We start from the raw sequence: 17,701 nt of genomic DNA, 5'->3' as shown, positions 1-17,701 counted from the left end.
AGTTATAAACTGGCTTTTAGAACTGATGCTACCAAAAAGAAATGCCAAAGGTTCAGATAAAATACCTGTAAAAGTAGAACTAAAGAATATTTAAACTTTCCTGGCTTATTAAGATATGTGTGCCTTATTCCTTCAGCATTTTAAAGCAAACTTTTAATAAACAAGTTCTCATCGAGGAGATATTTACCTTGAAGTCTCCTGTAAATAGTTTACTGCAAAGCTCATTGAAGCTTATTCAAAAACTCTTCTTTATTGCAGTGGGATATGCACCTGCAGCTTAGTGTATAAAGCTGTTCTGTTCTTCCTGGCTTTTAATTTATTAATGCATCTGCCTCTTGCTAGTAACCCTGTATCCTGGAGAAAGAAATCTTGTTCAAATGAGGTAGTTTTTTCTGGTCTACTATGATTATTCTATAAATCACCTGCTGTAAGTAAGATTGGTTGAATTCAGACTAATGGGCTCTGATTTCAATCATTCATGTACAGATTCCATTGAAATCAATGTGGAACATGGGGGTGCAGAGAAACATAAATGTGTTATAGGTAAAATCTAAAATCTTGTCTTCAGTGCTGACTGATCTGTTTTCCTGACTCCTTAGGAGGTAACTTCTGTACTGGTCTCTCTCTTTCCCACTATTGCAGCTTGTGAACATTTTTGAACTTTCTCCACTTCAGCCATAGTCCCTTTCATGAAAATGCCTGGAATGCCCAATTAAAAAGACATTCCTCAGGTGTTTCTTGCTCATAACCCGGAAACTGTAGATCAGGAACAGATCTTCTGTCTTGAGATGCAGAATTGCTCTTTATAGGCATCAAGGATTTCACTTTGTAGTGCAAACACTCTTTAAAAGACCTGCACTTGTCACAAACTGCCTTTGCCTTTTCATTTGTTTCCTGAAAGACATTTCAGGAAAGTTTCACTAACATTTATGAGTGTAGTGGCTGTGTGTTGCGTGGAAAAGGGTAAAATAATTTGGCAGAAAATAAACCCCCTTGCTTTCCAGCTGATCCTCAGATATTAGAGGGGCTGGGTGCGGCTAGGCTTAGATTCTGAGTGATGCCCAATTTGCCACTATCAGTCCGGTGGCATTCAATGTGTTGAATAATCATGATTCCGGATGCACTAATAGTGCACTGCACCTTCAGTCTAATCGTGCTCACGAACTAGCACGGCCACACTGAGGGAGCTGGTCGCGTTCAGTGAGAGATTTACGATTAGCTACTTAAACAGTGCAGTTTATTAAAGCAACAGATACAGGTTCTTGTGGATTGCCGGTGATAAATACACTGTCTGCAAAAGCACGTGCAAATAATAAGGTATACAACCGCGCGACAAAGTTATGAATAATACAGCCTGGCTTTAAAGTATAAAAGTAAAAAGTAACTCTATATAGAGATTCCTAATTTTCCCGGGGAAGCACTGGATACAGTGCAAGTCTTACCCAAAGGCGTTCCTATGGGGGGGAAGAAAGGTCCAGCCTGTCGACCGGTCCCAGGAGTCGAGAGTAGTCTGCTGATGGGGTTTTCCTCGGCTTGTCCACGATGATGTCTTCCCTAAAGCCCCCCACTTTTTGGGACATTTTTATAGTATTTTTAGCTTTCAAGGTGGAGCTTGAGTGACTCTAGTCATACATACCTTTATTGTTATTGGTGTAAATTTTCCTCGCTTTGCTTTTAAAGGTATATGCCACAAAAAATTCAAAGAGCATGCTCAAAGAGGGGTGGTCTCACTTTGGAGGTGGGTAGCATTGGAGGTGGAGGTGTGTTTTCGTATTAAAATGCGTTATAATGAAGCAAAGTTCACACAAAGGACAGCATTTTGCCAAAAGATGACAGGCCGTTGGCTCAGGGCATCAAGTATGCAGCTTATCAGTTTTAAGTACCACCTAGTTCCCATCTCTGCTGGTGTTGGGACAGAGTTTGGCCGCAGAATCTCCACTCTGCTCCATCTTCCGTCAAGCAATGTTGCCACGGGAACTGCTGTGGAGTAAATTCCTGGCATACCACGTGCAGCTGCAGCTTACCCTGAAAGTCCGTTTTTCCTTTATGTGTGAGCAATGCTACATTTTTAAATATAAGTTTAATTTCTAAATCATATTCAGTAATTATCCCACACTGTGATATTTCAGTCTCGTTCAAGTCTCTCCGTAGACATAGTTCAGTTCAAAATATAACTCAGTTGCCTATTCATCTTGTCATCACCAGAATACTGAACTTTTATAACTCCCCTAATTCTTTTTGTCCCCTGGAACAGGGAGTGCTCTGGGATACCATCGTAGCTGTTCTTCCTATGATTAGCATGGAAAGTTACCATCATTATTAGGCTCAATAGGTTTCCTACACGCATCATGCTAAATCTCTCATATAAGCTATCAATCTAAACAATTTTAAGTATCTCCCACTGCTATTACTAGGCCTCCAGTTGTCTGAAATTCTCCACTCCAATAATCAAGTATTTTGTCTTTACATTTAACTGTTTCTATCACAAGTTCTTATTTTGCTGCTTCTAACACTTTTTTCAATTAAGACTTCTAAAGACAAAGAGGCATTAGTAATGGGAATTATCCCTGTACGTTGCACTAGATGGGAAGAAGAGTAAGAGCTCTATATCTTGGGGCTCCTCTGAAACGATTGCATAGAGAACTGACTTCATCAGATCTGTGTAAAAATTTTGGTGAGCTGCCTCAAAGTTTGAACAAGAAACCCTTTTCTGTTTTTGTCCTATAGCTTGTCAGGCAACTGCTCTCTGAATCTCTTTTTTTCAGTATGTGTTGTCCAGTATTTTTGTATGGGAAAACGCAATGTTTGTGTTTTATGCCTTCCTGCTTGGAGATGCCACCTTAAGATGATAGACCCCTTCAACTGCAGTGTGATTAAAAACTAAGATCTTCCTTGGATGTAAGGGGTTTTCAGGTAGGCAAGAAGTACCTCAGCTCAAAACCAGATCAGAGAAAACAATTGTAACATCAAATTACAACCTCGGGGCATAAGTTGATTCTATTCATTTGGATTTAAGCAAACTAGTCATACTTAACCCACAGATGGCTACTTATAGAGAATTACTTTGTCCCCACTAAAAATTAAGTTCCTACTTTAGTTTATAGTATAACTCCAAGATTTTCATATAACAGCTTTTTTTTTTTTAATTATTTGAATGCACTAAGAGGAATCAGAATGCTCCAAACATCTTTTGAAATGTATGATGGCAATGCAAAAAAATCTGTACCGAAAAACCCTACATTTACTTAAAAAACAAAACAAAACAAACAAACAAAAAACACAAAAAAAACCCCAGACCCCACAAAATTTTAAGAATCAGGTGGAATTAATTGCAGTTATAATTCCGACAAGAAATTTCTGATTACATCAACTACAGCAGGCACAAAAAGGAACGTGCTTCTGGAAGAACTTTCTACTTTGGGAGTTGCAATGAAAGCTTGTGTCAGTAGATGGCACTCTAGACATAACTGTGAGACGGTGGTCCTTGGCGCGAGTCCGGAGATTTCAGTTTAAGGATTTTATTCTGTTTAGGTTTTCCTTCGAGCAAAGTGTCATAGCTGATGGTCACTGTCTCTGCCTTGTATTATAAACCCTTGGGATACCAAGTCTGTCCCATCACTCCTGTGTCACTGATGCAGTTTCATGATGTCTTCTGTCTTCTCCATAGGTGAAATTCAGAGAGGCTGCAAAAGCACTTTGTTTTGTTACGTTTTGATCTGTTGAAGGGTGCTGTCTGGAAATAAAGACATTTCCTATTAAAAAATTAAGGTGTTTTATGAGAAAGCAGGAAAGGAATTCAGGAAGAAAGATTGCTGGAGAGACTGACTATTATTTAACAAAGCCACACAAGTGTCAAAGGGAAAGATTCAGTGTCTGGCTTGGGAACCTGCATAACTAGCTGAAAGACAGATTGATTTGGAGATACTTGCCTGAGATGCTGAGTATTTGTTATCTTTTTGAGCACTTTCAAGCTCAGGTCTTAGCCTGCGCTTCATGTAATGTCTAGGTCTTCTGTGACATCTGAGGTTCATGCAGAAGCTGGGAGTCCTTGCACCTTCATGGGGTCAGAGAGGATAAGCAAAAGAAATTAAAATGTAGGAAGACACCTGTTGTGTTCAGATGTTTGTGGGTTTTTTTGGTTTTTAAATGTGTCTTTGTAGTCAAATTCATATATTTGTTTTAAATTGCTATATTTTTCAATTAGATTATTATGAAATGCTGCCAAGACTTTTAGTCAGGTGAGACATTAAAATGCAATGACATTATTGTCTAGGTGAAATAGAGCAATCTCAATGTATAATAAGCTGTGATGATAATGTTTCAATAGGTGTAATTTCTTTTAAAATGCTAAAAACTTTTTTTTAATGATCTGTAACTTTGCAAAACAAGAAAATATGCCTGCATTAAGAAAGGAATTATAAAGCTGTATTTGTCATTACAACAATTTAATTCTACTTTCCTTTGAAGTATTTTATTTTGCTTAACATGTGATGCTCCACATTTGTTAGTATCTCAAGACAGATTCTAGATCATGGTTTAACATTACAGTATTTTATAGGTGCAATTACTAAGACAACTCCTAACAGCTACTTCGTTTAAATTTAGACACCTGTTTTTCAGCAGTTTTCTGAAGGGCTGCCCATAAGCATATTCTTGAGCAGTCATTTTTGGAAATACTGACTCCACTGAAAATTTCAAGTCTACTTCCAATAAGATGCTTTTACCTAAAGAGAAATATCAGGCAGCGAAATGGCATGATTAGTCATACCTTTAGCCAGAGGTACAGTTTACAGATCAAATTGATCCCTCTATTTGGAAGATTAGGCTATTAAAATCACTGAATTGGAAAATTATGAATTGTGAGCCAAATGTTCAGTTAATTTAAATTTAAATAATTTTGATTATTTTCCTGGATTTATGCTGCGTAAAGCAGAAACTCCCACATCATGAAACCCAGTCATCCACGACTGCAGGCGACTAAGTCATATAATAACCTCTAATTTACAACAGCTGAAAACTTTACTATTTTCTTCATCTTCAACCCATCAATAAAAAATACTGCATACTTGAACCTTACTGTATGTTTTCTGTATGATAACTTGTAAGAAACATAATCTTATTCCCCTTTCCCCAAATACAGGTGTTTTAAAGGTTATTAACTTGATGTTAGTCAGAAGCAATTCCTCTATTAATGTTTGAAAAATAATTTCACTAACATTTAATAGTCTGAACGTGGGCTGCTGAATAAACCCATGTCTTGCTAGCCTCTTCAAAAAGATGTTAATCTGTTTAAAAATAATCACCACATTTTCAGCTCCTGCTAGAACAGTGTGAAGTTTGTGACACTGTTCTGCAGGGGGGAATGTAACTGTGAGAAAATTTATCAAAAATACAATTGACAGGACTATATTTCTACACTGGACCCTTCCATCCAGTGTATGATTTCCAGCACCTGCCCTTCCGATTTGGTCACCTCTGCTACATTTTGATTGTTGTTCAAAATACTTAGCTGCAGAGTCTTGACAAAAGCCACATGAAACTCTGAGAAGAAATATTTCAGTATATTTTGGTTTTCTGGTCCAAACACAGATTGGAGAAAGTATAATGTTTTCTGCAATAATTTTTATATCAGTTAACCCTACCTCAGTCTTTCATGTGGATCTATTGTTGCTGAAAGTTGCTGAAACTGTCAATCAGTTTTCATTGTACATGGTTTAGATTAAAGTTGGACCAATTTGATTTCATCATATGTTTGACATGATCTTGCATTTCTTCTGCTTTGCCTTTCCCAAGAACCTAGGAATGTTTACCCGATAAATTCACTCTGCTTGCTCTCTGGGAAAATCTGAAAGCATAGTTGTTTTCATATTTAGTTATCGAATCATAGAAACCTTTAGGTTAGAAAAAACCTTTAAGATCATAGAGTCCAACCATAAACTGAACACTGCCAAGTCCACCACTCAGATGAAGCCCTTAAAACTAAACTACCATAAAACCATCAAACCACCAGAAATGTGACTAAGATCACTGCCAATCAGAAAAGCAAAGCAAAACCTTCTCATGTTCTTTTTTTCCTAGAATTTGATTTGAATTTCAGCAAAACCTTCATTCTCCAAACCACATTTTCTCAAATATCTAGGTCATAAGTATTGTATCCCTCCAGAACAAATAATGCTCAGGTGTCACCACCTTGTTTTGCAAGTGGAATAGCCCAGGTTTTGGATTTAAAATATACCAAAATTACATGATACTACTTTTCATTTGGCAAAAAATAAATTGAATCTGGAATGGCTTGGGTCTACATTCCTACAATAATGTGTAGGTGGCCTTAAATAAGAGATTTTGACTCACTGTAAAACGTGAACCATTAATAGCATTTATTGTGTGGAAAAAAAAAATGCAGATTAAGGTTTTGACTGTTTTTAATTAGCCTCCCACAGAGTTTAATATTCTTGTCAAATAGCAAAGGTTCTTATTTTAGTGTATTCTAATTATAATTCCTCTTACTGTAAATCATTGCTCCGAGGAAGGAAAGAAACCCTTTATGAGAGGACTTGCAACTTTTCTTATCTTTATCTTTTACAAAGCAATGTAGTCAACACTTCTAACCAATCTCTGAAGATTCTGAAGCTACCTTACTCTTTCAGTAATGGCAGGAAGGAGCTATGCGTTCAGTGCAATATTAAATTGGATCCTATGAATATTAGTCTCAAAAAGATTTGCTACGCCTTTTCTAAGACATGAGGATTTTCATTCTAGAGAAAAATGGTGAATAGTAACACTGCCTTTTTAAGTCCTTCTCTTTCTTGTTTTGCTGCAGCATCACAGAGGGGTTTTCTTTATCTCAAAGCCAAACATCATTAAAAAATATAAACATGTTTTTTCTGGTGTAGCTGAACCAAGAACAGAAATTTTCAAGATTAGAAGTGGTCTGGGGACAGATTTTTCAAAAATTACTTTGAATATCCCTATGGTTTTGGTATCTTTTCTGAACAGACTATCTCCAGAAGCTACTATTCTCATGCGATCTGAAATAGCTTTACCCTTCTGGGTGCCACAGAACAGGGAATAGAAAACTTGGCACCTAAATTCTTCAATGCCTGTGATTTTAGGCTAGAGATTAATAAAGTGTCTTGCATACGTTTGTTTCACATTTACATATAGTCTCTTAACGATTTACCTCAATGAGAAAGTATTTTCCTGCTAAATCCACAAGGGGGTAAAAATGTTCTTTGTCTCCTCTACTGTTCTGTACCGACATCTCTTTTCAATTTGCTTTCAGGTCATTAAGAACACACTTCTGTTTTCTGTGTTTCATTATTCCAGTATAAAGAGCTGCTATGTGCATTTTTAAGCAGTTAATTCACACTGTGATCTGATATTTAGTAGCAAAACCTCAAGGTGAGAAGTACTAGTCTTTCCAAGTTCCTCTTCCTGTGGTTTCGAAACATCTCTAACTGGACAATGGTGTTTGATTTGGAAGTACATTATCATCTAAAAGCATACGCTAATGCCTTTTATTACTAACAGAATTTTTTAAATGCAAAATGCATTTCAAACATTTGCTATCTTTTCCTCAAATGGGTAAACAGTATGTTTAAAGATTTCCAGTGAAAAAGTAGAGCTTTGGGTGTTATATGTTACATAGCACTATTGTGCTATAATAGCAGTCTTGATTAAAAACTTATTTGAACTTAAAACAAAACCAAACAATTTGGCTTGCTATAGCTATAGAGAAAAGTTCCTGTTTCTATATAGGATACCATTGACTCAGAAACTGTCTTTAAATCAGTCGTAATGTCTAGAGAAGTTGCCATATAACTGGCATATTCTAAAAACTGAACTTATGAATTGAGGTGTCTCAAAATATATGTAACCGGGCCATGGGCATGCAGCCTCATTTAGACTAGGGAAAAGGTGCTTCCTCCCCAGCCATCCACCCATCTAATTAAGACATTAAATCAGATGCATAAATAATTTTAATATAATAACTTGTCAGCACTTTTTCCACCTTGCCGCCTCATATAGACACATGCACAGGAGCCCTAAAAAAAACCCCAAAAGTAGGAGCAGTTGTGAAGCTGGAGTAACATTGGTATTTTGCACCAAGTAAGCAGAGCCCTCTAATTTAAAGGATGTTGTTGAATGTATGTGTGTTAGATGGGTCTAACACTGTGGAATTGGTCCGTGGTGGACCACCCCGATCATCTAGAATGAGTGTTTATGGTAAAGGGCTAGCAAGGACACTTCTTCTGACACAGGCTGGCCCCCTGTGTCAGGATAAGTCTGCACTTTTGACATATAAAAAGCCCAGGGTTTGAGAGAGATTGAGAAGGAGGCGGATCCAACTACCTTTTATGGTCGACTTTACCTCTGCAGGGACACCCGCTAAAGTAGTGCTTGCCACCCCATCTCTTCACGATGCACCTCGGAGCTGGCCTCTTGGTCATTGTGTAAGTGTATGGGTTGGTAAGAAGCTGTGCCTAACCTATTTTTTGGTAGCCTTTAGTTATGTCTCTTTCTGGCTGGTTATATCTCTGGATTTTATATCTATTCTGGATCTCATAATAAACTTTCTAGCAGTTTGGTGTGTGTGTGTGCGTGGCTTATGTCCTTCTTCACCCGGAATCCTTCGATCCCTGGAACAGTATGCCAATAGTGTTACATCCTTTAGCATGGTCAGATCGTGAATTTATACAATACAGATTTTTCCATCACTCCAAATATCAATCTTCTTCTCCTTTTGGTCTCTGTTAAAGGCCTTATTCTCTTTCTCAAGCCAGCCATTACACTGATGGGTTATGACTAAAATTGTCTTTAGTCCTACACACTGAGGAAGAAAGATCCTATATGGTAAGGAAAGAAAGTAGAACATTTTCAGCTTTCTCTTGATTGTTATAAAAGCATTAGTCTGAAATGAAAGGTTGAAGCAGGGGCTGTACATTGGCTGTATGTCATGGTTTAACCCTGGACGCTGTACCATAAAACATCATCAGTTTGCTTTGCTGTGTGCCCTAAACTGACATTTTAAGCGCCTCATTTGTTCACAAGTGATTCTTTCTCAGGATCTCTCTGTTGTGTTTTGTAGACAAAGTGAGACAATGTTAAATAAGAGTGAAGAACTGAAAATGCCTTTTGAATGTGTTGAAGCTGTTTCAATTAACATACAAAAACTTAAAAATAGATATCATAGTGCAATGGTGACAATAGCAAATGGTTTCTTTAAATGGCTGCCTGAAAAATCTGTCTGAGGTGTTCAGGTACTTCTGAGCCCTTAAGCAGAATTAAGGTACATGAATTTGAGGTGTATTTTTGAAATGTTCTTTCATTATGGGTCGTGCCAGAACGGATTCAGTTCTGAAGGCTTGTCCCGTTAAATTTAACATGCCAAAGTGTCTCATTAGTGTGATAATTAAAACAAACGTGAAAACAAAAACAGGGCAATGTTGAATTGCATGTCACTAATCAAATTGAAACGGTTATCGTTTGTTTGCAGAATATGACACAGGGGGTGTAAATCCCATTAAAAACAACTTTCTATATTGAAGTGGAATGATTTTGTTACTTAAGCAGAAGATAGATTGATAGAAAAAGCTGTCTTAAATATCTCATGAAAACTCACCAATATTCAGCACTTTGTTTCAGTAGAAATGATATGTATGAACTTTTTTAAATTAAATTCACAACTAAGCATTTGCTAGTCTATTAAAAACCTAAATATTTCTTCATTCAGCAGAGCTGCTCTTGCTCCACAGCTGGCATTTGTCCATTGTTTTATATTTACAGTACCCTGTAAGATCTACCAGCTCTGAGATGATGGAAACTAGTGCTTGCTACAGGCACCATGACTTACTTCAGATTTAACAACAACAGGGAAGAAAAAAATTTATTACTTAATGACTATCTAACAGTTTTGCTCTAGGATTAATAATTTACCTGGATAAAAACTATTAGATTTTAAAATGCCAGTTCTAGACACATTAGTATTGTCTCAATGATCTAGGCTAATGAAAACCTTATTTTGCTACTAATTAGCTCAGATAAAAATTGTTACTGAATCTGATTGTTACTAAATCTGATAGCTATTTTTCTACCATTTTGTATTAAATAAATATGTTTCCAAGTACAGGATTGTGCCTGTGATGTATTTAGGAAAACCTGTGAATTGCAACTCTAGTATGTTGAGCAAAACATTAAAGATCATGATCGCTGACATTACTGTAAGGTGAAATATAGGGTAGCTTTTCTAGTAGTGTGGCTCATAAATTGAATTACTAAGGAATAGTTTGATGATCAGAAAAATGCAGACCGCCTCTTTATACATCGTTTGCTTTCTGACTTATATTAATGTAAATCCTGAAGAAAAGATGTTTTTAAGTGGAATCTTGGTTCATATTTGGAAAACAGTTCGCTACGCAAATCTTCTAGTTCTTTTTAATGGAAGGGAAGTGTGTTTTAGTCCCATAATTTGAGAAGTTTGAAGCAGAACATCTCCTAAGACTGTCTCAATTGTTAAACAGGTGTTTAAAAATTGCATGAAAGTAACTAAGTTGCTGGATGTTGACAACCTCATCACAATGAAATAAAAGATGATGTAAAGTCCCAGCTAAATCAGCAACCGAAGCAGGTAACAAAACAAGTGAAAACCTGTTAGCACCAGATAAAAACTGACTAAAATCAACTTAAAGATGAGATGAAGAGAAACCAGGACTTAGGAAAAACAAACCAAAACTAAACCAAATATTAAAATTGCTCAAAACCAAAAGGAAACTAGCCAAGAACAAATTTGTGAAGAACTAAGATGAATTAGGAAAGAAACTGATCAAAGGTAGGAGGAACAAACTTGGATTTTATGAAATGTGTAAAGCAAATGAAATGAGTCTGAATGGCATTCATCTGAGATTGATTTACCATTTTTCCACTTGCCAAAGCAGAAGGGAAGATGTGCTTTTCCACCATAGAATCTACCATATAGAATATCCAACTCTGAGGCTTGAAGTTTAACTTTTTTTTCAGACATTTGAGAGAGGAATATTTTATTATACCTTGTTTAAAATAATAGCTAAATGTTCCTCAGGTGGAGGAATACACAGCCTAATGTCATCACTAGGTCTAAAGGGACCTGTACTTACTGTGTACAGTACTAAAAAAAAAAAAATAAGAGTTGCCAGGCTTTCGTAACTGCATTATTGTTTGTGCAAGTGGGAATTGCTAAGTTTCACTCAAGGGTTACATAAGATGGTGTGAATAATGAAGGGGGAGCTAAGGCTGGAAAATTATCAAACCTATCTAGAGCCCACGTCAACCTTTGGGACTAGGAGAAAGTTGTGGAGCAGATCTTTGTGTAAAACCATCATTCTGAATTGCAAAGTGGAAGGTTCAGGCTTCCAGCATATCCATGTATTGTAGCTCCTCTGAATCTGGGGGAAGTTACCCAAATGTAACCGAGGACACTGCAATTCTGAAGGGTATTCGTAATGTGACTCTATAGGTGCCTGAGTTAGCAGACCAGTGTCTGTAGCTGGAAATATTTACAGCAAGGTTCAACCACAGGTGATCTCATTCATTCCCAGTTAGAGAAGCTGCTCTTTTAGGATTCCCTAAAAGAATGCACAGAGCATTATAGGCTTCATACTTGTTGGTGTCCTCATGTCACGCTAGTCTCCTGCTGCCTGAAGTGTTTTATTAATATTAGGTAGGCTAAAGGACTCACATAGACTGAATCTTGGCTAATGCTCTATCCCGAAATTGCTGTTTTATCTGTGCATATAGGATCACAAGTAACGCTTGGAAGAAACTACAAGATGTCATCTTATCCATCTCCTAGGCAGGCTCCTCTGAAATCTGTTCTAAAATCCTTTAGCAATTTTTAGGCAATGTATAGGTACCCTTACCAAAAACAAAGTTAGTTTTCAAATGACTAATTTAAAACTCTGTTGCTACAGTGTATGTCCATGACTTTTCTAACCGCCAGAGACACAGAAAATGGCTTATTCACTAAGTCCTCTCTTTTCATTTTTTTTTTCCTTTTTTGTGTTTGTCAACTTTTCATGTATTTAAGGACTGCCATACAGTACCTCTGCTTAGTTGGTTTTGTTTGTTTTGGGGTTTTTTCTCCCTAATCTTCTGTCATTCTTTGAAATTCCTATCTTTGTTACTACATGAATATTTACTTTCAGACATGCAAATGTCAATTCCAACCTTCCATTTGTAGGAAGGTACACTATAAGCTTTGGAAATTGTTAGTCACAGAAAAATACCCAAATGCTTTTTTAATGGTCTTGTTGGAGGAATCATAGAATCATAGAATAGTTAGGGTTGGAAAGGACCTTAAGATCATCTAGTTCCAACCCCCCTGCCATGGGCAGGGACACCTCGCACTAAATCATGTCGCCCAAGACTCCGTCCAACCTGGCCTTGAACACCGTCAGGGATGGAGCATTCACAACTTCCTTGGGCAACCCATTCCAGTGCCTCACCACCCTCACTGTAATGAACTTCTTCCTTATATCTAATCTAAACTTCCCCTGTTTAAGTTTAAACCCATTACCCCTTCTCCTATCACTACAGTCCCTAAGGAAAAGTCCCTCCCCAGCATCCTGGTAGGCCCCCTTCAGATACTGGAAGGCTGCTATGAGGTCTCCACACAGCCTTCTCTTCTCCAGGCTGAACAGCCCCAACTTTCTCAGCCTGTCTTCATACAGGAGGTGCTCTAGCCCTCTTATCATCCTCGTGGCCCTCCTCTGGACTTGCTCCAATAGCTGCATGTCCTTCTTATGTTGAGGACACCAGAACTGTACACAATACTCCAAGTGAGGTCTCATGAGAGCAGAGCAGAGGGGCAGGATCACCACCTTTGACCTGCTGATCATGCTTCTTTTGATGCAACCCAGGATACGGTTGGCTTTCTGGGCTGCGAGCGCACACTGCTAGCTCATGTTCACTTTCTCATCAACCAACACCCCCAAGTCCTTCTCCATAGGGCTGCTCTGAATCTCTTCTCCACTCAACCTGTAGCTGTGCCTGGGATTGCCCCCACCCAGGTGTAGGACCTTGCGCTTGGCTTGGTTAAACTTCATAAGGTTGGCATCGGCCCACCTCACAAGCATGTCAAGGTCCCTCTGGATGGCATCCCTTTCCTCCAGCGTATCAACCGAACCACGCAGCTTGGTGTTGTTGGCAAACTTGCTGAGGGTGCACTCAAACCCGCTGTCCAGGTTGCCGACAAAGATGTTGAACAGGCATAAGAATGCGCTGTGAAAAGGACAAGTGATGGCAGGAAGAGCCAGTATGGGCTCCTGAGAAAGAAGGTGGCAGGCTTTGTTTCACACTTCTGTGATCATATTGCTAAATGGCAATAGCAATATCTGATAAGAGCTCAGTCTAATGAGGGAAGCCTGACAGTGAATTCCTTAAAAATAAATGCTAGCACAACAATGAGACAAATTATATTCTAGTGGAGAAGCATCATTGAAAAAGAGAAAGTTTTGGATGGTAAAAGTAGGACCAGTACCTTGGGGGCTTTCTCCTGCTATCTAAAAAAGAATCTTTTGTGGTGAAGTGTCATTACTGTCTAACAGTGCTGAAGAAAACAGGTCAGCAGACATGTGGAAGATAATAGAGACAAGAAACAGCCAAATAGTTTTCTAAAAACCAAACAGCTCCAGAAAAAAAATACTTTCTTCTGATGTTTCTTTCTAAATTAGTAGATGATGGGAATGCTATGAGTGTAACAAATTACATTCTAATGCAGCTTTTGATGAATATGTGGAAGTTTTAATGAAATCTTGCAAACTGTATATTCTGTATGTGAACACAGGCAGAGTAAAAACTGGCCAAAGGAAGACTATTAAAACATTTTGACAGGCATTTTGGCTTTAGTAAAGGGAAGTACTGTGGATTTGGAAATATTATGCTACATTATATCTCTTTTATCACACATTTTTTTAATCCCCACAATCAGCTGTGGATTGTGCGCTAACAAATAGTGGCCTCTTTAAGGATATTTAAAAAGTCTCAGTAATACATCTTACATTTTTCTCTCTTACAATTCCTACTTCAATCAATCACAGGCCTGTGATGGGCAGGATTTTTTTTTTGGTTTCCACCTGGATTTCAATGTATCTTTGTAAGGATTCTCTTCCACGTGTATTAACAAACTCTTGCAGGGTCATGGCCTAAGAGTTCATGTTGGGACCACTTTGAAACAATGACCTTAAGTATAAAAAATGCCAAAGAATAATGGTAGTTATGAGACAGAGGTTAGAATACAAGCTCTCTGGGCTATGTTCAGTTGCTTATTTGACTAGAGACATTTAAGATGGTCTTGGCTTCATCAGCTTGCTCCAGAAGTTGTAGGTTTTCCTACAGGTCCTGTGCCATATTTTCTGGCAGTGTATGGATGTCTCAGGTGCCATAAAACACCAAAGTAGTGTTAGACATGAATGTTTAGTCAGCTGAATTGAGCCCTTTAGTCTACAGGTAACCTTTTAATAAATTTTTTGGGTTTTGGCATCCTCATCAGTCTTTATTTCTGGTCTGCTTCAGGAATGCTAGCCAGCTTTGCTGTTGCTTGAAAAGCGTTTATGGATCTTCTTGATTCTAGCTTATAGTTGTAAGCATAAGTACAAATTTTGCTCTATCTTATTCTGCTTGCCCCAGCTTGTTCAGTATTGTACCAATTTCAGTCAGGGTTATTGTTTGGCCAATATTTTAAGTTCTGTCCTCATTACATCATTAAAAGAATATATTTCCAAAAACTTACCTCAGTAGCTAAATGGCATTTCTTGATAAAGTGAATTTTATTTATGTAGTATTACATCAAGTTAAAAAGCATTATTGTCAGGTAATGTCCAAATTTTACCAGTAAAAAGTTCACACATGTCAAATGCATAGTTTAAATACATCAATAATTGTGTCGAGGAGTGTTTATTACTTGGAAGAAGTTAACTGGGGCTGTTCAGCCTGGAGAAGAAAAGGCTGCGTGGAGACCTCATAGCAGCCTTCCAGTATCTGAAGGGGGACTATAAGGATGCTGGGGAGGGACTCTTCCTTAGGGACTGTAGTGATAGGAGAAGGGGTAATGGGTTTAAACTTAAACAGGGGAAGTTTAGATTAGATATAAGGAAGAAGTTCATTACAGTGAGGGTGGTGAGGCACTGGAATGGGTTGCCCAAGGAAGTTGTGAATGCTCCATCCCTGACGGTGTTCAAGGCCAGGTTGGACGGAGTCTTGGGCGACATGATTTAGTGCGAGGTGTCCCTGCCCATGGCAGGGGGGTTGGAACTAGATGATCTTAAGGTCCTTTCCAACCCTAACTATTCTATGATTCTATAATTTTAAATGTTGATCTCTACACATACCACTTATTTAGAGAAAAAGGTAAGTTATATTCATAGATGTGATATTTTCTTATTTAGCATCATCAAAATAAACATAGTGGAAGCTATAAAAAGATATTATCTAAGAAGACTCTTTGAGTGCATTGAAATCAACACTGAAAGACAGAACATACTTTAAGCCTCCTCCACCTTCCTTTTTTTTGCCTAAGATCTGTTCATGAAAAATAAAATTGAGGATGTAGCCCAGCCAGTGTGTTTATTGATGAGTAATATGTGACAGTCAAGCCAGCAGTTATGTTTGTAAAATATCTGTATTTTCTCTTTTCCTCTGCTTAGGAAACAGTTTGAGAAATTTATTGCAGTACTCAAAGAAAAACTCCTTATTGGAACCTGTGGGGTGGGGAGGAGAGAAAGGAGAGAGGTCACATGGGATGTGCAGATGTGGACATTATTAATTCTTTTAGTACCAGCAACAGTGAATAATTAAAATTTTGTACTATTTAAGAAGATGTATCTTTACAAAAAGCCAATAAGCTTAATGTGACTAGGTGATTTTTGTTGCTGAGAGGTTCCATTCATTTTTTCACTCCTCACTAAGCTTGATGCATTTAACCAGCCATATGCAAGATTCTGACTATTTTAAGGCAGTAATAGTGTGAAAATGAATGGTAAACTCTCCTAACAGAGAACAGTAACACAGAGGAACTGCTGTGCCTACTCAAAGCTTGACAGTACATTTAAGTGCATTTTTTGCAATATTTTTTAGGAGCAGACCTGGAATGATTCACTAAACAGAATGTATTTACATTATTTTTAGCAAATGCATTTCACTGTATTGAAGAAGTAATCAGCATTACAATTAACGCAAAGAAAGAACAATAAAGACTGTGTTTTTCAGGGGTCATTGATTTAAAATAAATTAATTTCTACCTCACGAAATTTCTATTTAGTTTATATTTTTATATTATACATACTATTAGCAAGATATTTTCATACAAATACATGGTTGTAACAGAATAATGCACAAAAGAACAATGAAAATATATAGATGTGTTTTATGTGCTATGTATAATATAATATGGAGAGATAATAATATATGTCTAGGTTAAGCACATTATTAAAAATATAAAAAAATTGGCCATTAATGGTAAGGAAAAGGAATAAGTTCTATAGTTGAGATCTAATGAGGCCTGAAGAAAAAGGTTTAGGACATCTTACCAAATCAATGAAAGAAAAAATTTGTACTGAACAATACGGATAAGAGCCTTTGGGTAGAAGAAAGAAAAGAATGGGAAAAGTAAACAAAGATTGCTACAAGAAGCAGCAAATTTAAAAGTACACCACAGATCTCTGTAGTCTGAGTCAGATCACAGACCTGATTCAGCTGGAAGTTAACCCAGAGGAAAAAATATAGCAGGAAAACTGAGGAATTATCCTCAGCACATATAAATTGCTGCAAAAATACTGACCAATGGATATAATAGCTGTTTGAGTACATGGCATGCAGGGTCTTTCTATATGGTGCAAACATTTTGTCAGCTACTATGTTTAGCAAAGACTAATTAGTCAATTTTTTTCCTTCCTGTCACTGTTGATGTGCTTTGCAATTTCCCACCTTTCTGCTGACCTAAACAATAGAGATGGTGTTATTTCAACCATGGCATTTTGAGACAACTGTATTTGAAATACTAAATAAATCTAAAAAATGCATCCATTGTTTTCATTTACTTCAGGCTACACTTTATCCTCAGCTATGCTGATACAAATCCAAAGCAAATGAAAAGATACGTGGTCAGGTTTTGACATGGGGAGGAAAAATAAATTAATAGAGCCAATATAAAGCAAAGATTTCACTTTGGTAGCTAAAGGCATGCCAATGTGAAGATCTGTGAATACTGAGCAACTGAAAGAAAATTAAATCTAAAAATGGTTATGCTGGAGATATTAAAAAAAACCTGAAAGGGGAAAAAAAGATGAAAAATTTTAGGGTAGGCAGTTTAAGAAAACATGAAAGGCATCTCAAAACATGAGTTTCTTAAAACATTAAGAAATATCTTCACACAATTTAATTGAAGGCAGATTTATTGCTGAATGAACAGGAATTTTAACTTCTTTCCAGCTGCACAGCTGCCACTGGTATGTTTTTTCATGAATATTGTCATAACTCTCATTTCCCCAACATGGCAAGAATTTCTCTCCCTTTCCCCTGCTCTCTTTAAAAAGATGACTACATTCTTGCAAATGGTGACATACATGTGGAAGATCATATGATGCTGCCACTTTTTTCCCATGACATTGTGATTCAACACACTAATGGACAATGAATCAGTTATAAAAATGAGCGATCAGCAGAATGTAGC

General features: G+C 37.3%; 1 protein-coding gene across 11 annotated transcripts in view; it reads left to right on the top strand.

Annotated features, from left to right (window-relative positions):
• RALYL (RALY RNA binding protein like) overlaps positions 1–17,701 on the top strand; it is a 377,671-nt gene that overhangs the window by 251,587 nt on the left and 108,383 nt on the right. The gene's annotated exons all lie outside the window — the stretch shown is intronic.

This window comes from Strigops habroptila, chromosome 1 (genome assembly GCF_004027225.2).
Source record: "Strigops habroptila isolate Jane chromosome 1, bStrHab1.2.pri, whole genome shotgun sequence".
Taxonomy (NCBI): domain Eukaryota; kingdom Metazoa; phylum Chordata; class Aves; order Psittaciformes; family Psittacidae; genus Strigops; species Strigops habroptila.
Note: the sequence above shows the minus strand (reverse complement) of the source record. Positions and strands in the feature narration are given on the sequence as shown.